Source organism: Chiloscyllium plagiosum, chromosome 14 (assembly GCF_004010195.1).
Source record: "Chiloscyllium plagiosum isolate BGI_BamShark_2017 chromosome 14, ASM401019v2, whole genome shotgun sequence".
NCBI lineage: Eukaryota > Metazoa > Chordata > Chondrichthyes > Orectolobiformes > Hemiscylliidae > Chiloscyllium > Chiloscyllium plagiosum.
In genome coordinates this window covers 12,576,430-12,600,174 of record NC_057723.1, presented here as the reverse complement: position 1 = coordinate 12,600,174, position 23,745 = coordinate 12,576,430, and the positions used below count along the sequence as shown (strand labels likewise).

At 41.9% G+C, this 23,745-nt stretch overlaps 1 protein-coding gene across 6 annotated transcripts in view; it reads right to left on the bottom strand.

Moving 5' to 3' along the window:
- LOC122556496 (prolyl 4-hydroxylase subunit alpha-2-like) overlaps positions 1–17,376 on the bottom strand; it is a 91,270-nt gene extending 73,894 nt beyond the window's left edge. For 5 of the 6 annotated variants that reach the window (XM_043703191.1, XM_043703193.1, XM_043703189.1 and 2 more), the window contains exon 1: positions 17,275–17,376. The gene's annotated coding sequence lies outside the window, so the exon portion shown is untranslated. Of the gene's footprint in view, positions 1–16,979; positions 17,187–17,274 lie in introns of those variants that run through there. The other variant, XM_043703190.1, reaches the window with a different exon arrangement.
- Between the last annotated feature and the right edge of the window lie 6,369 nt (positions 17,377–23,745).

The following is a 23,745-nucleotide window of genomic DNA, read 5'->3' as shown; positions in this document are numbered from 1 at the left end:
AGTGTTATTAAACAAAGTTGCGTCAGCTACAACTTATTAAGTTACACTTTGGAAATCAATTCCCTCCCTATTCAATGCAAAGCATACTTTTTAAGAGAAATAGTCTCAGAAGCAGAGGGCCATTATAAAATTATGCTAGCTTGTTTCTTACGAACAGTTTAACTTTAGATTCTTGAACTGGTTCGTGTGTGGTGCAAAGTCATGACCTAAGTAGAGCAGAACCCTGGCCTGTTGGAACAAGTTTAGCTTTAACAGAGCCGAGAACATTCCAGTTCAGTCTAAGGTTACTGCTGGAAATGCTGCACACTGATTTAGCTTGATGTAATGGTGAGGTTATTCCAAGTGCTCCAATTCACCAGGGATCAGCAAAGATTTACAGGGAACTACTTGTTTTGAATAGATCTTGCACCTACGTACTTGGAATAGAAACTAGAGGCCACTCACAGCCCAACAAATCTCTAACTGTGATTTTAGCAAATCAGCTATTCCCACGGGTTCATCTTAGCATAAATTCACAGCCCACCAATTCAAATCTGGCACTAAAGAGAGGGATTTTTTTTGAAAGACAGTGGAAGTTAAAGCATGGTGTTGCTTTATGGTGCAGTTACAAGAATGTTCTTTACAATAAGTCACTGCCCAGGGCCAAATCACTTTGTGGCCCTTGTTTGCAAATTCATGAGTCTTCCTGATCACTGTCTGTTCCAAGGCCAGTGATGTTACCCATTTCACTGCAGCCACAGCCCACAAAACCTGCATGCCTGTCATAGCAGCAAGTACTCCATGTTAAGCCTTGCAAATTAATTCATGTTGAATGGCGTTAAGTGCTGTCTGGGTTTAATTATGTTCCACACATTAGAATATTACAAGCTCAAGCAGGCCGCGTTTCATCTTGTTCTGAGATGAAGGAGAATGGAGCTTTTTACATTATGGGTCACCGAGTCATCACATAGCAATGCAATGAGACAGACATGTCAATGAAACAGTGAATCATCCAATTGCTCAAGCATTTGTTTCAAACCACTGAACAGCATTTTTCTTGAATTAAAATGCAATTGTGCAATAAAACCTGACTCTTTTTTTCTTCAGATTTTATTTTTTCCTTTTTCAAGTTGCCTCCTTCTGTCCATAGCTAAGACACAGATTCTAATTGGCTGGATGAAGAAGTCTAATTATTCCACTGTCATCTGTCTAGACATTAATAACGAGTTATTGAAGGGCACATTAGCTACAGAGGAAAGCAACATTGAGATTTGAGGCTATCTGGCCCTCTACCAGCACAGCAAGCTTTTGCTGACTTCATCCAAGGGTTTCACAACTAGAACGCAATGAATAAATCTGGAGTTTTTAAAGAGCTCAGAAAAGTCAACTTTACTTCTAAACCATTGGAAGAATTTACAAAAGACAAATTGATAAGTTTAGGTAAATTGGCAGAAAGTTGGCAAAAGGGTATAATATGGGAAAACATGAAGTTGTTAATTTTGGAAGGCTGAATAAAAGAACAGGATATTATTCAAATTGATAAAAACTGTGAAAAACTGCAACAAGAAGAGACTTGGGGGAATTTGTGCATGAAACATAGAAAGGTAGCACATAAGTTGCGTGCAATTCTGGTCTCCTTCCTATCGGAAAGATATTGTGAAACTTGAAAGGGTTCAGAAAAGATTTACAAGGATGTTGCCAGGGTTGGAGGATTTGAGCTATAGGGAGAAGCTGAACAGGCTGGGGTTGTTTTCCATGGAGCGTCGGAGGCTGAGGGGTGACCTTATAGAGGTTTACAAAATTATGAGGGGCATGAATAGGGTAAATCGGCAAAGTCCTTTCCCTGGGGTCGGGGAGTCCAGAACTAGAGGGCATAGGTTTAGGGCGAGAGGGGAAAGATATAAAAGAGACCTAAGGGGCAACTTTTTCACGCAGAAGGTGGTACGTGTATGGAATGAGCTGCCAGAGGAAGTGGTGGAGACTGGTACAACTGCAACATTTAAGAGGCATTTGGATGGTTATATGAATAGGAAGGGGTTGGAGGGATATGGGCAGGTGTTGACAGGTGGGACTAGATTGGGTTGGGATATCTGGTTGGCATGAACGGGTTGGACCGAAGGGTCTGTTTCCATGCTGTACATCTCTATGACTCTAAGTGCAGCAGGTAAGCAAGAAAGCTAGGATAGTTTTAGGAGTATTTACCACAAGGTGGAAATGTCAAATATTAGGAGGCATGGGTTTAAAGTGATGGTGAAAGGTTTAAAGGAGATGTGTGAAACAGTTTTTTAAACACAAAGGACGGTAGATACCTGGATGTGCTGCCAGGGGAGGTGGTAGAAGCAGGTACAACAGCTATGTATAACAGGCGTTTAGACAGACACATGAACAGACAGAGAATAGAGGGATACAGACCATATGCAGGCAAATAGTATTAGTTTAGAATGGCATCATGGTCGATGCTGGCATGATGGGCTGAAGGGCCTGTTCCTGTGCTGTACCATTCTATGTTCGTTGAAACATACAGGATTCTGAAGGGGCTTGACACAGTAAATGCTGAAAGGACTCTCCCTTTATGGGAGAGTCTTCAATGAGGAGCCGTAGTCACAGAATTAAGAGGAACCAATTTAAGGCTAAGATGAGGAAGAACTTTTTCTCTCAGAGAATTGAGAGTCTTTGGAACTTTTTGCCATAAAGCAGTGGGTAGAGTCCTTTTGCATACTTAAGGCTGAGATAGATCAATTCTTGATCAGTAAAGGAATCAAGGGTTATGGGGAAAAGGCAGGAAAGTGGATGCGTGGAATGTCAGATCAGCCATATCCTGTTGAATTGTGGAGTAGGCATGAGGGCTGAACAGGGAGACAGTGAGGTCTGCAGATGCTGGAGATCAAAGTTGAGAGTGCGTTGCTGAAAAAGCACAACAGGTCAGGCAGCATCCGACGAGCAGGAAAATCGCGTTTCGGGCCAGAGCTCTTCATCAGGAATGAGGGCTGAACAGCCTACTCCTGCAGTTATTTATTTTGGTCTTACAGCACCACGGAACACATCTGTGTTCTGCCAAGACTTATGAGTGTGGTTACTTTCCTGCTCCTGTTCAAACTTGTGCCATGGATTCTTCTGAACCTGGCTTACGCAGCTCTTACGTGGCTAATCGAGCTGTGGTTCAAAATGCAGAGGGATGCAACTGGAGGGTTTTACAATGAATTGTTTCTCCAATCAACAATCGTTTCTAGACCATTTCTAAAGAAGCCTATCAACAGCAAATGAAGGAGAGAAGTGAGGAGTATCAGCTCAGGTATAATCCAACTGAATGGCACAGTAGGCCAAACAGTCTACTCTTGTTCCAATTATTTTTTTATGGTCTTATGGTCATGTCTTTACATAAAGTGATTGCAGTCCAAGTGGGCTGAGGTTCTTCAGTGATTGTTAACTGACCCCTTAAGGGCTGAACTGGCAATGGAATTTCCAAGGTGGAACATGGGCAGATAATTGGGCACATTGGAACCAGGGAGATTCCCACACCTCTTTCCCACCATATTACTTGCCCTGTCTCAGAAGGGGAAATTTTCGGCCTATTAATATATTGTCAGACTGATATTTATATAAGCTTGTAAGCAGTTTATTTCTCCCAAAGAATAGAAAGCCTTGCCATGATTATCATATGGCTCATTGGTTTAGTACATAGTTCACACTGGGTGAATGGGCATGGTTGTAATCAAAGCGACTTGGGAGATAGGAGAAGGCACAGAAGATGCATGGAGCTTGCAAGATATAAGATGGCACAGATCATGCCATAATTCTCAAATAGGATTCCTGAATCCATGTTAAAGGACACACCTTTTCTGAAAGGCAGTAAGTCATGAGCTTCAGGGAACAACTTTGGGACATATGCAAGAAACAATCCGACCATCCTATGGTCGACTGCTTCAACACCCCCTCCCACTCCCCAAGGACATGCAAACCCTGGGCCTCCTCCCCTGCCAAATCGAAGCCACCTACCAAGTGGAGGAAGAACGCCTCATCTTCTGCCTTCGGGCCCCTCAACCACACAACATGAACATCGATTTCATTAGTTTCCAAATCTCCCCTCCCCCCATCTCATCCCAGTTCCAACCCTCCAACTTGGCACCGCCCTCTTGACCTGTCCTACCTCTTCATCTGCATTCACCTATCTGCTCCACCCTTCTCATCGATCTATCACAATCACACCCCACCTGCATCCACCTATCACCTTCCTAGCTACCTTTCCCCCAGCCCCACCTCAACCCCCATTTACCTCTCACTCTCCTTCCCCCTCCACACTCCTGATGTAGGCTTATGCCCGAAATGTTGACTCTCCTGCTCCTTGTGTGCTGCCTGACCTGCTGTGCTTTTCCAGTGCCACCCTTTTCAACTCTGACTCTCCAACACCTGCAGTCCTCACTTTCTCCGCGAGCTTGAGAAGCTGACTAGACTTTTCACAAATGCTGAGAGTGCACAACATGTTAACTCCACAAAAATTGTTGACACAGGATAACCCTGAACTGGATGCTACGTGCCACTTTTAAATGTGTGCTGATTCAGCCCAACTCCATAAAAATCAGTGTCCATAATATTGTCTAGGCATTGAATTCAACCCACTTGAGCCACATCAGATACTGGCCTTAAGACTTTTCAATCTAAACCTTGATCCAAAAATATTTCTTCATTCCATAAAATAGATAGAAATAAATTGCAAGTCATAATATGGGCCAAAATCCAGGAATTCCCTCCTTCAGGGCATTAAGGGTCTACCTACAGCACACAACACTGCAACAGTTCAAGAAGACAGCTCACCCCTTTCTCAAGGACAACTATGGACAGTCAATAAATGTTGACCCAGCCAGTGGTCCCATGTTCTGTAAGTGCATAAAAAAATGTGCAATTTATGTCTCTTAAGGTCGTAAAATTGGAATGTTTTTAACTATCCAAAGTTTATATTCCCATTCATTAAGAACTTACAGTTGAGATTTTTTTCTGTAAATAGCAAAACAATGCTTTTTACTTCATTCAACATTTTGATCAGAAGACCCAAATCCTTGGTTGGCCGTGGTTGAATAAACAAACCTTGTTGAATGGACAGCTTAAACCTCCCTTATTATGCGAATGGCTAAAGTCAATCTTAACTTATGCAACCGATACTACAGGCAGGGTTTGTCATAATACTTTCCCGTTCGACTTAGCTCTCAAAGTGAAGGAGTGACACCGAAATAACAGCAGACTCCTTATTTACCATGCCATCAAAGAGTAACTACAACATCTGAGGAACTTAATAGTTAATCCACAGAAAACAGCAAAGGGCTGCATGGTGGCTCAGTGGTTAGCACTGCTGCCTCACAGCACCAGGGACCCAGGTTCGATTGCAACCCTGGGCACCTGTCTGTGTGGAGTTTGCACATCCTCCCAGTGTCTGCGTGGATTTCCTCTGGGTATTTGGTTTCCTCCCACAGTCCAAAGATGTGCAGGTCAGGTGAATTGGCCATTCTAAATTGCCCATAGTGTTAGTTGCATTAGTCAGAGGGTAATGGATCTGGGTGGGTTACTCTTCAGAGGTTCAGTGTGGACCTGTTGGGCCAAAGGGCCTGTTTCCACATTGTAGGGAATCTAATCTAATCTAAAGTGGTATCAAGCCCAAAGCATTCACTCCACCATTACTTTGTAAGGGAGTAGATCATTGTACAGTATCTGACTTTCATGCAGAATCATACCTCAAAACATGGAATAAAGTTCCTTTAAATAGTATCTCCTACACTCAGTAAACAGTCCTTTCAGGCTTAAAACTAGTAATTTGTTTTCCCAACCATGCTGGTTCATTTTGCTTGGCTTACTTTGCAAAGTCTTTACAAAATGAAGACTTGTACAATTTACTCTATCTGGTTCAGACAAGCTACCACATTCTTTAGCTTCAGAAATATCCAACATTCCAAACCTAATAGACCAGAGATTAACAAAGTACACAGTCACACCCACTGCAGCAGCATTTACTATGGTCATCTATGTGTGAATAGATCAAAGTGCACTGCTTGCTCAGTTCACTAAGCCTTGAATGAATATACTGAGATTGTGCCATTAGCTACATCCAATAATATAATTACTATTGTTAGAGACACGGATACGTCCTGAGTGAGGAATCTGCAAGTTCCTTCTATTGTGGATACGATTTTCACAAATCTCTCACAGACAGCACACCACTTTGTTAATATATTTTTAACCCTATATCTTATTGCATTGGCCATCAATCACCAGCAGCTAGTGTTTGGAATAATTTGATGCCAACAATTGTTTTTCTTCCAGTAATTTTAATCAACCTGTTCAGACATGTTATAACACACATCCAGGGCAGATGGGAGGTAAACCAGGTCCTCCTAACCCAGAGTGAGGGACAGTATCACTGCACCACAAAAGCCCACCCTATTTAATCCTCCTTCTTATGGTGAGTTTAAGGACTTCGAAGAGGATAGTCCCCAAGAGTCTTAACAAGAAGAGGCATTTGTCTTAACTAACAGGGTACAGTTTATTGAATGTTTGAATAAATACAATTAACATTTATTAGTTAGACACAATTATGACCATCAGGAGTGAGACATGGGAAATCTGTCCATATTGGAACCACATGCAAGATCAACTGCTCTATCATCAGTTTAAGTGGAGGTAATGCGACTTCAACATTAACTCTTTCAGAGCCATCACCTTATACAACATATCTTAGCTGTGTGGTTTTATTTTCAGTGTAAAACATGTCTATTCCAGTAAAGGAATTGTTGCACTTCAGCAGGGAGTCACGCTTATTACTTTTGGATCAAAACATTCAAAAATTGATCTAATCTCTGTGAACCAACAGTTTGTTGTAATTTGCACCTTTAAACAGAAAACAAAATTTCAGGATGCTTCACAGAAGCATAGTCAACATGAAATTGCTACTAAGTCAACCTGTATAACTTCATTCAAATTATTGAAGATTGGCATCTGAAAACTTCAAGCTCTCTCAACTTGCTACCCCAGCATATAAATCATGACAGTATTCTAACCCCAGGATAACAGAGTTTTCTCAAACAGACGCTGCAAAACCACAGTGAATAGAGAGCTATAAACCTCTTAGAATGAATTTGTTCTTCCTCCCTGTTGTCCATGATCCATAAAATGGCAAACAACAATCAGATCCAACCTTGAACAAATGGATTCATCATGGGGATAATGTTATACACCTTAGTCACTGCTGAATCTCACTCCCATTGGTTTCCAATTGGGAAGTTTTCTCGAAGTTCACCTTTGCCAATGCAACCCCTCAACTTTTCTTTAATTGTGACAATGGATTCTATATGAACTTAATTCTTTCATGGAATGTGGGCATCACTGGGAAGGCCAGCATTTGTTGCCCATCCCCAGCTGCCCTTGAATTGAGTGGCTTGACATGGCATTTCAGAAAGCAGCTGAGAGGCAGCACCTTGCTGTGTGATGGAGTCACATATAATCAGACCAAGCAAGGATAACAAATTTTCTTCCCCTAAAGTACATTAATGAACCTGATGGGCTTTTCCAACAATTGATGATAGTTATTACACTCACCATTTTAGACACACTTTCAATTCCAAGTTTTATTGATTGAATTTAAAATTCTACCAGTTGCTGTGGTGGGGCTTGAACATGTGCAGTCAAAGATACAGTCATCCAGTGACTGGTCCATTACTATCAATGTCACTATTTTTCTCCAATTTTAAAAAAAACAAGCACTAGGTTTGACCTTGACCTTCTGAGCAGCAGTATAACTTTGACAGAAACCTTGGTTCAAAATCAGTGAAATTTGGAATTCCCAGTGTTGAATCAAAATAACTATTCTGAGCACGGTGTTTCCACTAAAGAAATTTCTGGCAGAAAGTTGCGAAGCTGAAGTTTGCATGTAAACAGACTTAGTCCAATTATTCCACATGAGAGATTGCCAGGAGCTGCTAGTTTCTATAGGGCATGAATATATGAATGCCAGAAAGAGTTCAAAACAAGTATCTTTGCCTTGAGGGTCGATAGAATGTGGAACTTAATTTGACTTATTCCATGCATTGTGGGCATCACTGGTAAGGCCAGTAATTTTTGCCCATCTCTAATTGCCCCTGGCCATTTCAGAGGTCATTTCAGTTAAAAGTCATAGAGTAATACAGCACGGAAACAGACCCTTCAGTCCAACTCATCCATGCCGACCAGATAATCTACAATGATTTAGTCCCATTTGCCAGCATTTGGCCCATATCCCTGTAAACCTTTCCTATTCATGTACCCATCCAGATGCCTTTCAAATGTTGTAATAGTACCAGTCTACACTACCTCCTCTAGCAGCTCGCTCCATATAGGCACCATTATCTGCATGAAAACCTTGCCCCTCAGGTCCCTCTAAAATCTTTCCTCTCTCATCTGAAACCTATGCCCTCTAGTTTTAGTCTCTCCTACCCTGAAAAAGACCTTGGCTATTAAACCTATCCATGTCCCTCATGATTTTATAAACCACTATAAGGTCACCTCTCAGCCTCCGTCACTCCAGGGCAAAAAGCCCCAGCCTATTCAGCCTCTCCCTATAGCTCAAACCTTCCAATCCCAGCAACATTTTTTCTGAACTCTCTCAAGTTTAACAACATCTTTCCTAGAACAGGGAGACCAGAATTGAACACTGTATTCTAAAATAATCTCACCAGTTTATTTGCTATAACTTGGAGTAGTTGAAGCTTTAAAGGGAAGCTAGATACATAAATGAGGGAGAAAAGAACACAAGGCTATGCTGATGGAGTAAGGGGAGGTAGCTTCTTGGAGGCTCACATGCAAAATTAGTCATGACAAAAACCTGTTGGGTCAAATGTCTTTATGTTGTAAGTACTGTGCATTAATGCAAGTAGTTTTCTACAGGTTAGATTCAGTATTGCATCAATTGAATTTGATAGAGGCAGGTTAACTTGGAAACGTAAGCAAATATTTTTCAACAAAGATAGCTCAGTGGTTAGCACGGCTGCCTCACAGCATCAGGATCCCAGGTTCAATTCCAGCCTTGGGTGACAGTCTGTGTGGAGTTTGCACGTTCTCCCTGTGTCTGCGTGGGTTTCCTCTGGGTGCTCCGGTTTCCTCTCACAATCCAAAAATGTGCAGGTCAGGTGAATTGGCCATGCTAAATTACCATAGTGTTAGGTGCATTAGTCAGAGAGAAATGGGTTTGGTGGGTTACTCTTCGGAGGGTCAGTGTGGATTGGTTGGGCCAAAGGGCCTGTTTCCACACTGTAGGGAATCTAATCTAATCTAATCTAAAAAACTGGTTGTTCCTTCAAGATTTGATGTTCCACTCCTCAGTCCATTTAATGCCTGCAATGCTTCAGCATTATGGCTCAATAACATCTATAATCAATGGTAGTTTGGTAGTATAGAACTTGAGGATTTCTGAAAAAGGACATGTTTTATCAAAACCTTTCCTCTTGCAATTATCAGGACATTTGCAAGAACACCAATGCAAAGCAACATTTTATACCATATGCTAATTGATTTGCTAGTGAACTCTGATTGGTAGAGGTTTTTCAATGGAGAATGCATGAGACATATAATAATTAACATTTAGCTCCCAAGATTTGATTAGTTTAAACCAGGCTGATTGACTGAGGTTGGTTCATATCTCAGGGCAATACCATGACCACAGAATGGTTCTCATCTATTCTAATAAGCTGAAATAGATTTAATGTGTGTACATAAAAACACAAGATATAGGAGCAGAAAGCTTGTTTGGTGCAGTAGTAGTATCCCTATCTCTGAGTTAGGAGGGCTGGATTCAAGCCCCACCTGTTCTATAGGTATGTAATGTCATCACCGAGCAGGTTGATTAGAACATACAGAAGATATAGGAGCAGAATTCGGCCATTTGGCGCAATGATTTCAATTCACCATTCGATCATAGCTAATATTTTTCTCAACTTCATTCTCCAGCCTTCTCCCTGTAACCTTCATCCCCATATTAATAAATAACCTACTTCTATCTTAAACACATTCAATAACTTGGACTCTACAGGCTTCTGTGGCAATGAGTTCCATTGATTCATCATCCTCAAGCTGAAGAAATTCCTCCTCAGCTCTGTTCTAAAGTGTCATCCCTTCACCCTTAGAGTTCACATGTTCTTTCTGTGTGTAAAGAGCTTGGCCCAATGTTTTACTATATGTAGCTTCAAGTATGTGCAAGAATGCCACACTGTGAACCCGACTGACAATGTTAAATTGGTTATCAGTCTAATTCTTAGCACAGTCCAGATTATTTAGCACATACTGTCTAATCACACAGCTTTATCTAGTGTGGACTCTGCTTTCAGTTTTGCAATCACAAGTTGGTTGGGTACAGTCAATACCTTGCCTGTTGTGAACAGCTGAAGGAACATGGTGTTTATTTTAAAGACAGATACAACTGGACAAATTCAGCAGTTCTGGCAGTAACTGCAAAGAGAGAAATCAAGGCTGCAGTAAAACGTTGCTATGTTTATTTTCTAGATCCCTTGTAATAAACACCAATATTTCATTTGCCTTTCTAGTCACCTATTGTACCTGTATGCTGCTTTTTCATGATTCACGGACCATGACGCCCAGATCCCTCTGTACCAGAGTTCTGCAAGTTCAACTTAAATAATGCACTATTTACATTCTTACAGCTAAAGTTGCGAAAATTGACATTTTTCCACATTATATTCCATCTTCCAAATTTTTGTGCACTTACTTCCTTTATCCATATTGTATGTAGACTCCTTGACTCTTGCTGTCAATTTTCTTAGCGACTTACCTTGACCTCACCAGCAAATTTAGCAACTGGACATTTGATCCCTTCATCCAAGTTAATGACATAGATTATAAATAGTTGAGGCCCCAGCACTGATTACTGAGGCACTCCGATAGTTATAGCTTGCTAACCCAATAAAAATAATTTATCTCGATGCTCTGCTTCTTGTTAATTAATCAATCCATCACCAAGCTGACAGGTTACCCCTCACACCATGAAATCTTAGTTTGTTTAGTTACCTTTGATGTGCCAACTTATCAAAAGCCTTTTGAAAATTCAAGTACACTACACCTATAGGCTCCTCTTTATCCACCTTGCATGTAATTTCTTCAGAACATGCTAATTAGTTAAACATGGGTTCCCTTTCAGTAAACTATGTTGAGACTGTCTCATCTCATTATGATTTGCTAAGTATCTTGGTATAACAGCCTTAATAATGGATTTCAGCAATTTCACCATGAAAGATGCTAGACAATGGTTTTCTTCTCTCAGTCTCCCTCCCTTCTTGAATATATGTTGTTACATTTTCCAAGTTTTAAAAGTTTGTTAATAGGATGTGGGCCTTACTGGCCAACAGTTATTGCCTGTTCATAACTGCCCAAGGGCAATTGCCCAATGTGTCAACCATATTGCTGCATTGTTACTTGTAAGCCACACTGAGTAAAGATGGCAAATTTCTCTCCCTAAAGTAGATTAGTGAACCAGGTGGGGTTTTATTTCAATTCACAATACTAACTAGGGGTAGCCTTTTATTCCACAAGATTCTTGAATTCGATACTCACCACCTGCCGTGTTGGGATTTCAACCCATGTCCCCAGAACATTAACTGGGGGTTCTGGATTACCGCTCCAGTGACATTACTGTAGGTACCGCCTATTCTAATTGCTGGGACCCTTGCAGCATTCAAGGAATTTTGTAAAATTATAAACAATGCCTTTGTTGTCTCTGCAATCATTTCTTTCAAGACTCTAGGATACAAACCATCAGGTCATGAGGACTTGTTAGCCATTAGATCTAAGAGTTTACCCAGGTGGGCGTGATTACTTTAATTCCTTCCGTCCCATTCATTTCTTGATTTTCCAATCTCTAGGAAATTTTAGTGCGACTACAAAAACTATCTGTCAGTTAGGAATACTGAAATCTTTGTCTGAAATTTGCTCAAGAGCAGCTTGTAATCTGTTCAGTCTTTGCTTGTTATCAAAATGCCATTCCATTACCACACCTCCTCACCTGGCACATTTACCACCATTCTACAACAAACAGCGTCAGGATTGCCACACTTCAATTCTCTCCATAAACAGGGATTTCTTTTCAAGCACCTCAAAGCATTACATCACTTTTCTTATAGCCTACTTCACTGCAGCATACATCCACAGTGCATTTTGTTCTCCTTAAATGGAGGTGTTGTTCTGCAAAAATGTTTCAGGAATCATCTTGTTTTCAAAAACATATACATTACTTTGGTAGAAGCTGCATCCAAACAGCTGAATGTGAAATGTGATGTAACCTTGGCACGGTCTGATGGTACCGCTGAGAGTAAAGAAACAGTATGCAGTTTTTTTTTTGTCTGATGAAGTCAATTCTTGTGCTGGTTGCAAGCCAAGAAGGCTAATCTGATACAACTAACTTCACTCATGCACACTGCCAAGACAAAGAAGCAAAAACATGGTTTTGGGAAAGCGAAAGAAAATAGGAGACAAGAAAGCCCGAGGAGAGAGTCTGTTTCTGGCCAAAAACCCCTGTGTTCAAGTTACATGTCAGGGCCTGATGGCCATAGATTGTGCATTCATAAGATGGCCAAACAGGGAGCTTTCACACTGTAAATACTTCCTGGACAGCAGGTTGATTATGATTAGATTACCTACAGTATGGAAATAGGCCCTTCAGCCCAACCAGTTCACACTGATCCTCCGAACAGTAAGCCACCCAGACCCACTTCCCTTTGACTAATGCTCCTAACACTATGGGCAATTTAGCATGACGAATTCACCTGACCTGCACATCTTTGGACTGTGGGAGGAAACCAGAGCACCCGGAGGAAACCCACACAGACACAGGGAAAATGTGCAAACTCCAAGTGTTAAACATTGGAGGGTCTCTTGGTCAACCATCCTGCTAAACGCCTGAAACTTTGCCCCAAACAATAGGCTAGAGTCCATGGTCACAATGATGTCTTAATACAAGGTAGATGGATAGAGAAAGCTTGGGTAGCAATAACGACAATACTGCAGGAACCTTTAAGAGACCCTGCATGCAAATGGAGTGTCAACTGGCAACACATAGCTGCTCGGTCAATGAACTAGTGATCAGTTATTGATGACAAAGGCCTTCTGCCTACCAACAACTATATGATTAGTTCTCAGGTAGCTGAACAGCTTGGGGTTATAAAAGAGACCCTGCTTCCAATGCTTGCTAAGGGCAATAACTCAGCTTCTTGCTCTCTTAGGTGTTACCTGTGACTCATGGGTAGCTGTCCCATATCTCTCAGACAAGCTACTGAATGCCAGACCCCTTGTAATCACTACATCATTTTAATTTTTCCATACTTTTGTTGAGGACTGAAATAGGAGAAAAAAACTGTTACATAACTCAAGGACTGCTGATGCATGGCTGAAGTTTAACTAAAGCAAGAAACCTGACAATTATTGGAGGCAGCGTTTACATAGCTGCTCATTCAAGCAGTGGTTGAAGGGTTCTCTGACAGTGAACTGGGGCCAAGGTATGCATGCAAATGGAGTGTCAACTGGCAACATATAGCTGCTCGGTCAATGAACTAGTGATCAGTTATTAATGACAAAGGCCTTCTGCCTACCAACAACTATATGATTAGTTCTTAGGTAGCTGAACAGCTTGGGGTTATCAACAAGATTGTGATAAGCCTTTAAATTGCCACCAACTCAAGAGCTCTCCTTGTTCTCTGCAATAAAAGAACACAATGAGCCTGAGGAAAAACAGTTGATTTTTCCTTCAGCTGTTGCTGTAATCTGTGACTTTTAATAAATAAGTCAAAGGCTTTTTATAAGTGTGAACCAGCTGCCTTGTGCCTCTTACAAAACAGGGAAAACATTTGGTGAAGGAAGACAGAGAAGCAGCATTCTAATCGGTGCAAAAACCAGCAATTATTGATCTGGCCGACATGTGACTCCAGACCCACAGCAATGTGGTTGACTCCTAACTGCCCTCTGGGCAATAAATGCTGACCTAGCCTGTGCCACCTCATCCCATAGATGATTTTTTTTAAAGTGGCGAGGTGTTATTGGTGTGACTTCTTTGATACACGTTTGTGTCACTGATACCCATTCCAAGCCTCACTGCAGTATAGATGTGTGATTAGATTCTGTGAACAGAGACTATGTGCATGTGCGGGTGTGTGAGGGGTAGTTAGAACAGGATCAGAGTTTTATTTAATACTGCTACTTGCTAACAGCTCATAATTGTTTGCCTGCAGCTGGAGTCTATTTACTTGTAATACATAGTAATTCTTGTTAAGTACAGAGATCTGGTCCATGCCTTCTGCGAACCTCTGTCTGAAAAATCAGGTAAATTGGAGAATTCAGTGTTTTTAAAAAGTGATTTTAACTTTTGCAATGAGTTTAGAAAAAGCGGGGCTTAATTTCAAGCATGATACCCAAGTGAGGTGTAACATCCTCTATTAGTTGAGTAGCTAATCTAAACTGACACTCACAAAGTAATACTGAGGGTGCAGCACATTATAGAAGTGCTGTCTTTCAGCTGAAATGTTAAAGGGAAGTTCTATTTGCCATCTCAGATGGATGTGAAAGACCTCATGGCACAATGTGAAGGGCACTGTGGTTCACCCTGGATTCATGGCCAAAGAACTAGTCTTCAACTGTTTGATGATTAAAATATTGCTGTTCATGGGACTTCCTAACTTTAGGTAATTCTTGCTTTAATACATTTTAAAAGCTGCTTAATTTAGCCATCCCAAGGTTGGGAAAGATGCTATACAAAGCCAAACTTCCTTTCACAGAATAGTCACAACATAGAGGCCAATCAGCTTATCATTTCTGCACCATACAACAGCTCTCTAAAGGAACAATTCATCAAGTGAAATTCTCCTCACAACGCCCCGTAATCCTGCATAATTTTCTTTCCCTGATATTTCAATTCCCTCTTGAATGCCTCAACTCAATGGGCCTTCACCATAGTCTCAGGCAATGCATTCAAGGCCATTCACTGAAGGTCACCATTGTTTCATTTGCCTTAGACTTTAAACCTGTGCCCTCTTGTTCTTAATCATTCCACTTGCTGGAACAGCATTTTCCCTTGCTACCCTGTCCAGACCCCTCCTGATTTTGTGTACTTCTATCTCAACGCCCTGTAAGGAGAACAGTCCTAGCTTCTCCAATCCAGCAATGTAACTGAAGTTCCTCATCTCTGGAACCATTACTGTGAACCTTTTCTGAGCTCTTGATAATGCCTTGACATCATTCCTAAAGTATGGCACCCAGAACTGGACTGCATTTTAATGATGCAACAACATCCAGTTGATGCTAAACCAGAGTTCATACAGGTTTTACATAACTTCCTTGGTCTGCACATTCTGTCTCTGTCTATAAAGTCCAAGATGCCTTAAGCTTAGTTAACTGTGTTCCCAACCTTACCGCCACATTCAATTCACTTATTCATTTGCATCCTCTGCTCCTGCGTTCCCTTTAGAACTGCACCCTTCGTTTTATATTGTGTTTCCATATTCTTCTGACCAAAATAAACCACTCCACACTTCCTTCTCATTTCTTCCTTTAATCACAGTTTCTCTGGCAACAACAAAAGCCCTCAAATTAAAATCCTCCCTGATTTGGGGGAAGGTTAAATATGTGATAGATGATCACAGCATATCCCAGAATCGGGAGGTGAAACAACTCAGAAGAGAAAGAGACTGTCAGGTCATTGAGCATGGCATTGAGATATTTGGGAGAAAACTACCTAAAGCAATTTTCAGTCAGATTTATCTATCCTTAGCTACTTAAAGAAGAACACCATCAATGTATGGTTCAGATTAAGGGGCTAACCCAGCAGCTAACACAATCCAACCCTTTTAAGAGGATCTTGAGTGGGTGGTGATATTTTTGATCAAGGGGATTTCCAGAGTCCCCTTCCTTCACACTGACTAACCCAGCTGAAAGAAACTGTCTGGAGAAGTACACTTTGACTTCCATTTGATACAAGCACTTAGAATCATAGAGCCGTACAGCACAGAAACAGACCCTTTGGTCCAACTTGTCCATCACGGTCAGATATCCTAAATTAATCTAGTCCCATTTACCAGCTCTTGGCCCTTATCCCTCTAAACCCATCCTAGTCATATACCCATTCAGATGCCTGTTAATTGTTGTAATTGTACCAGACTCCACCACTTCCTCTGGCAGCTCATTCCATACACACACCACCCTTTGCGTGAAAAAGTTGCCCTTAGGTCCTTTTTTAAAATCCTTCCACTCTCACATTAAACCTTCTGCACTCTCGCACCCCAGGGAAAAGACCTTGTCTATTTACCCTGTCCATGCCACTCATGATTCTACAAACCTCTATAAGGTCACTCCTCGGCCTCCGATGTTGTAACATTGCTGAAATAAGCTAAAATAAAATGGACGGGTGGACAGCAACTTCTAAGGAGAATGGAGGGATGCGGAGAAAGGGCAGGCGTGTCTGTATACATTGTCCTTCAGGAGAGAGCACAGACTCGACAGACCGAATGGACTCTCTCTGATCTGCACGGCTTTACTTTTCTGATTCACTGCATGCGATAGGAGAAAGCAAGCAGCACTCATGTGTTAGTTAAGAGTTGTGTTCACTCACAGCCGAAAGCAGTTTGAACGGTTTTGGAGCGAGACCAAATCTGTCCCTGTGTCCACCCTATTATGTAATGAAAGTAAAGTTGTGTTGCAGCGCGAAAGACAATCACAAAAGTACTAACGAGGTCGAAAACACGACCTGGTTGTTACACGAAACAGCTGTGCTGTTTACAAAAAAGTCGAGTTGAATGACCTAATGTTTTTTTATATAACACTTCTGACTGCACTCAGTGGGAAGAACGATTAAAACTTGTCTTTCCAGCGCCAGGGATGTTTACAAACTTATGATTGTAACTAAACATGGCAGAGATGGTGTGGGATAAACAGGCATTCCCGGAATCCTCTCAATAAAACAGGGTTTATACAACAGTGGCGGGCACTCTTACCTTAAGTTCAAATAACTTTGTCAAGAGGGTTTGTAGAAGAACGGGGCTGGGGTTTCTAATAGTTGCAGATCTCCTGAAATCACGCTAAACATAACACAGGGGCCAGAGAACGACAGAGACAGAGAGAAAGGAGATGGCAGAGCTCTTAGGTAGATCCATTCAGCGCGATCGCTGTCTCTGCCTGATTTCTGATTGCTGCACAGATATCAGGCTGAATCCTCAATCACTCGCTCTCTCTCTCTCCCTCTCCAGTTACAAGACATCTCATTCACCGTCAACCCAGGGGATTTCTTACCTCCAACAGGGTGATGTATTCAGCGCGTAGGTTCACACGAATTCCTTGTTCCCCTCTCTCTCGCGCTCGCTCTCCCTTTGCTATCCTGCTGCTGATTTCCAGATCTGAAATCTCTCTCTCTACTGCCACGTAGTGATCGAACCCCGAATGCCTTACCTCTCCGACAAACACCGCCTCTCAATTCAGGGGAAACAAAGAGAGCAATCCACTCTCCAGCTAGACTGAAACAACCACGGGGGTTCTACTCTTTAGGACTGATTTGAACTTTTTGTTGCATTTGCAAAATGGCTAAAGGAACAACTCTCTTGCAGACAGATTGAATTCTGTAACACAGTTGGAATTAATGGTAGCCATGATGTGGAGGTACCAGGGTTGGACTGGGGTGGAGAAATTCAGAAATCACACAGGTTTAGAGTCCACTGGGCGGCATAGTGGCACAGTGGTTAGCACTGCTGCCTCACAGCACCAGAGATCCGGGTTCAATTCCCACCTCAGGCAACTGACTGTGTGGAGTTTGCACATTTCTCCCTGTGTCTGCATGGATTTCCTCCGGGTGCTCTGGTTTCCTCCCACAGTCACAAAGATGTGCAGGTCAGGTGAATTGGCCATGCTAAATTGCCCATAATGTTAGGTGAAGAGGGAAATGGGTCTGGGTGGGTTGCACTTAGGCCGGTCGGTGTGGACTTGTTGCTCCGAAGGGCCTGTTTCCACACTGTAAGTAATCTAATAAAAAGGTTTATTTGAAATTACAAGCTTTCAGCACGTAGCCCCGTTGTCAGGTGAACGGTTCGGGTTAGGGTGACACTTCACCTGAGGAAAGGTCTACGGTCTGAAAGCTTGTAATATCAAATAAACCTGTTGGACCCTAATCTGGTGTCCTGTGATTTCTGACTCTGTTGGAATTAAATACTGTATATGGGGAATAGATATGGGCTACGTGCTGGCAAATGGGACTAGATTAGGTTAGGGTATCTGGCCGGCATGGACCAGTTGGACCGAAGGGTTTGTTTCCGTCCTGGACATCACTATGACTCTAAGTCTCCATGCTGTTTGTTTCCATTAAACTTGCCTTAAGCTTATTAGAAGTCATGAAGAAAACTCAGAGGTTTGCTTTTGTGCTGAAAGCACTTTTGCACAGATCCATGTTTCATAATCTGTTTTTCTACTATCATTTAAGGACAGAAATCAGACTGAGAATTTGGGTCATTTGTTTTGGTGAATTACGGTACTAGAGAGCTGTTGCATGTGTGATGCTGAATCGTGCTTGAGTGCACGCTCACACTGCTGGTTCGCGGTAGCAGAGAAAGCATGAGGCTGACATCCCTCCTTAATCTCTCTTCGAGCTTTAATAACGTGGAACGTGCAGTCCCTGCCCTTTACTTACAGCTGCTTTGAGACTGGAGGGGTGAGAAATAGGCTATGCTTCCTTGCAATGGAAACCCAGTCAGGTTTTTAGCAGCCTGAGAACACGAGTATGTGACAAGAGTGGGCCACTCAGTCCATCCAGCCTGTTCTGTCATTCAATAACAAAAACAGACATTGCTGGAAAAGCTCAGCTGGTCTGGCAGCATCTAGGGAAAGAAATCAGAGTTAACATTTCAGGTCCAGTCACCCTTCTCAGAACAAAGGGTAACAGTCCTAGCATCTCCAATCCAGCAATCTAAGTGAAGTTCCTCATTTTGGAAATATTATTATGAATCCTTTCTGGGCTCATGCTAATTCCTTGACAACCTTCTTAAAGTGTGGCACCCAAAATTTGACTGCATTTTAATACTCCCAACAACATTCCAGCTGAGGCCAAACAGAGTTAATGTTTTCGGTCGAGTGACCCTTCCTGAGAACCCCTCAGAACAGTCCTGAGGAAGGGTTACCAGACCCAAAACGTTAACACTGTTTTCTCTTCATGGATGCTGCCAGACTTGATGAGCTTTTCCAGCAATTTCTGTTTTTGCTTCTGGTTTACAGCATTTGCAGTTCTTTCGGGTTTTTAATCTGCCATTCAGTAAGGTAATGGCTGATCTGATTGTAATCTCAACTCGACATTCCTGATTATCCCTGACAATCTTTCATCCCCTTGGTAATCACGAGTCTATCTACAACAAAACAAACAACTGCAGGTGCTGGAGGTCTGAAAAACAGATATTGCTGGAGGAACTCAGCAGGTCAGGCAGCATCTATGGGAAGAAAGCAGAGTTAATGTATCAAGTCCAGCGATTCTTCATCAAAATGTTAATTCTACTTTCATCTTAGAGATGCTGTCATATCTGCTGAGTTTCACCTGCAATTTCTGTTTAAGAATCAATCTGCTGCTATCTTTAAAAAAATTAAAGATTCTGCATCGACTGTCTTTTGAAGAAGGGAATTCCAAAGACTCACAATCCCTTGAGAGAAAATATGTTTCCTCATCTCTTCTTAATGGGGGAGCTCCTTATTTTTAACCTATGACCCGTAGATCTAGATCCTTCACAAGAGGAACAACTTTTTAATATCCGCCTGGTTGTGTCCCTTCAGGATATTGTATATTTTGATTAAGTTACTTCTGACTCTTCCTCGAAACGCCACAGGATACAGGCCTATGGCTGTCTAGCCATCCACCTTTATTGGAATAAACAGTAACCCTTCTGTAATGGAAAAGCAAAATGCAGCCAGTGCTGGATGTAATCTGAAACAAAAACAGAATATGCTGGAGACAATCAGCAGGTTAGGTGGAGATGGAGGAGGAAACAGAATGAACCTGAAATGTTTCCCCTCCAAAGGTGCTGCTAGACCTGCTGATCTTTCCACCATTTCTTACAAACTTCTCCAATTGTGTGGATATGAAATGTTGCAGGTGTAGCGCCCCTGCCTCTGGGCCAGAAGCTCCAGGTTCAAGCCCCACTGCTAGACCTTATGAACAGAGGAAGTGTTCATAATATGGCCAATGGGTTGTAAATCCTTTGAATGCAACTGATGGTAGGCGATAAGAGAAGTGACATTTTCTTGACTGCTACGAGTCAAAAGTAAACGATAAACGTGGAGAAATCCATGGCTCAGTACTTGGAAACGAGAATCGGAGTGACGCCATTTGGCAATTCGCTCCACAAGAGTCTTACCAGAATGTTTATTCATGAGGAGGGGATATGATGCCAGAATTACTGCGTTGTTAACTTATTGCAGATCTAGTCTTGGTTGCACTGGGAACACACTGTGACTTTCAATGTGCAACAGCTGAGATTTACAGATAGCCTGTTCCTTGGCAATTTCTCCTTTAATGTCCCTTCGATGATAACATCTCTTTTACATAATCAGGATGACATCATGTGAATTGTATGCTCAATGAAGCAAAAAAAAACACCTGCACTTACCAAAATGCTAGACTCCAATTTGATACCTGGGCTGACTCAATTATCTAATGCCAAACTCCAGTTTGTTCCCTATATCCTTGAACACCATTACTATCTATCAAAATATCCAATGGCCTCTTAAATGCTTCAATCGATCCTGTCTCAATCACACTTCCTGGCAAATCGTTCCATGTATCCCTACTTACTGTGTGAACGGTTTTATTTTCACATTGACCTTGGTTCATTTGCACATCACTTTAAATATGTGCCCTCTTGTTCTTGTTTCTGTTACCAGCAAAAACAACTTCACCTGATCTACTCTGTCTAGCCTGCTTATAATTTTGAAAATCTCAATCAAATGATCAAATCTCTCAGCCTTCTTTCTAGGCAGAACAGTAGCATCTTCTTCAATCTATACTTGTAGCTGAGCGTTCTCATGGGATGAGAGAAAGGCAGGCAGACATGAAATGCTAGAATTACAACTGAAGCTGTATGGTGTACGGGCGGCACGGTGGCACAGTGGTTAGCACTGCTGCCTGAGAGACCCGGGTTCAATTCCCGCCTCACGCAACTGCCTGTGTGGGGTTTGCACATTCTCCCCGTGTCTGTGTGGGTTTCCTCTGGGTGCTCCGGTTTCCTCCCACAGTCCAAAGATGTGCAAGTTAGGTGAATTTGCCATGCTAAATTGCCCATAATGTGAGGTGAAGGGGTAAATGTAGGGGAATGGGTCTGGGTGGGTTGCTCTTCGGAGGGTCGGTGTGGACTTGTTGGGCCGAAGGGCCTGTTTCCACACTGTAAGTAATCTAATCTAATCAAAAAGCTCATTCATTTTTCTCCTTTTATTCTTTCACAGAATGTGGGGATAGCTGGCAAGACCAGTATTTGTTGCTCATCCCTTGTTGCCTGCAATTGATTGGTGCTCTAAGGTATTTCAGAGAGCAGTAAAGAGGCAAATACATTTTGGATTTAGAGTCACATGTAGGCTGGACTAGGCAAGGATGGCAGATTTCCTTCTCAAAAGGACACTAGTGAACCAAATGGGCTTTTTTATAATAATGAACAATGTTTACATGTATACGTCTGCAAGTAGACTAGTCTTTAATTCCTGATTTCATTAAATTCAAATGTCCCCATCTGCCTTGTTTCTGGATCAGTAGCCTGGGGCTCTGCATTACTAAAGCACTGACATTTCCACTAATTCTGCAGTAAAATAAAATTAGTTTTACTTTTGTCTGGGTCCTGTCATCAGACCCTTGAGAGCAGTTAAAGGGTTCCAACCTAAATGTAAACCCTTCTCGGTCAATTCCATGAAATTTAATCTGATTTGTCTTTCTAATTTTTTATTTCCACTTTATAACTTTAATAGTTTTCCTTAATTAATTTAATTTTATTTCCTATCTTCCTTCTTCTGTTGAGGTTTCATAGCTGACATTCAACCTTTATTACCTTTTACATGTAGGTCTAGACACCAGTAAACTCTGAGGATATTTAATGAGTGACTGGTAGCCAGAAAGCTGGCTGAATTTCTTTTTCTTAACTCAAAAGAGTAGGGACCATATGTTCCTCCTGAAGTGTCGCCAACTAATAGCAGTGAAGCAGGGTCAGGAATTGAGCTAGGCCCCTTCCCAGCCTGTGTTAAGCAGCTGAGTCTCAACTGTAAGAGCAGCTCCAGCATGACTGTCTGAATGAACTGCCAAAGATTTTCAGAACATGGACCAATATCTTCAATTATAAGTGAGCCTTTTCACTGATGAAACAAGAAATATCAGCTTCAGTCACTTCCATTCCCACAAAATTCTTCCACTTTGGGACCCTCCAACCAAACTGAATTAATGTCAATTTCACCAGTTTCCTCATCACCTCTCCCTCCACCTTATCCCAGATCCAACCCTCCAACTCGGCACCACCCTCTTGACCTGTCCTACCTGTCCATCTTCCTTTCCACCTATCCACTCCACCCTCTGATCTGACTTATCAACATCACCCCTTGGGCACCACCCACATTCCTGATGAAGAGCTTATGCTCGAAATGTCCATTCTCCTGCTCCTCGGATGCTGCCTGACCGACTGTGCTTTTCCAGTGCCGTGCTTTTTGACTCTGATCTGCAGCATCGGCAGTCCTTATTTTCTCCTCCTCCACAACATTATGGGGCAACCTATACCGAATGGACTGCAGCGGTTTAAGAAGGCACCCCATGACTATCCTCTCTAGGGCAACTAGGAGTGGGCAAAAAATACTGGCCAGCTAGCCACACCTATACCCTATGAATGAATAAAACAAAATAGGGTTACTTGTGCACTATCTTAGCTAGTGAGAGAGCCAAATTATATACAGAGAACCAAAATGAACTTTATTTTTCTTTAGATTTCTTTTAAGGTTCTGGGTTAACATGTGAAAGGGGTGACTTTGTTTTGACCAATATTTATATTTTTCATCTATTTCTTCAATTGTCTCAATAAACATGGCAAACATTTCTTACAGGAATAACAATGAAAACAATTCACTCCATCAAGAGCCTTACCAGAATGTTTATTCATGAGAAAGGGATATGATGCCAGAGTTACTGCATTATTAACTTATTGCAGATCTAGTCTTGGCTGCACTGGGAACGTATCGTGACTTTTAATGTGCAACAGCTGAAATTTACAGACAGCCTGTAGCTTGGCAATTCCTCCTTTAATGTCCCTTAGGTGGTGATAACATTTATTTAACTTAATCGTGTAAATTGTGTACTCAATGAGGCAAAAAAAACCCTCCATTTACCAAAATGTGGACTCCAATTTGGTCCTAAATTAGGAAATAACAGAGACAGGTGAACAGAATTGTGAGTGTAATAGGAATAAAATAATTTTGCTGCAGTTATGTAGAATGTTATGGGACAATTATTGTGAACTTTTGAAAAAGTGCAGTGCGTTTAACTAATCTCGATGTACTAGAAACGACCCCTGAATATTTTAGATTAGATTACATTACATTACAGTGTGGAAACAGGCCCTTCGGCCCAACAAGTCCACACTGACCCGCCGAAGCGCAACCCACCCATACCCCTACATTTACCCCTTACCTAACACTACAGGCAATTTAGCATGGCCAATTCACCTAACCTGCACATCTTTGGACCGTGGGAGGAAACCGGAGCACCCAGAG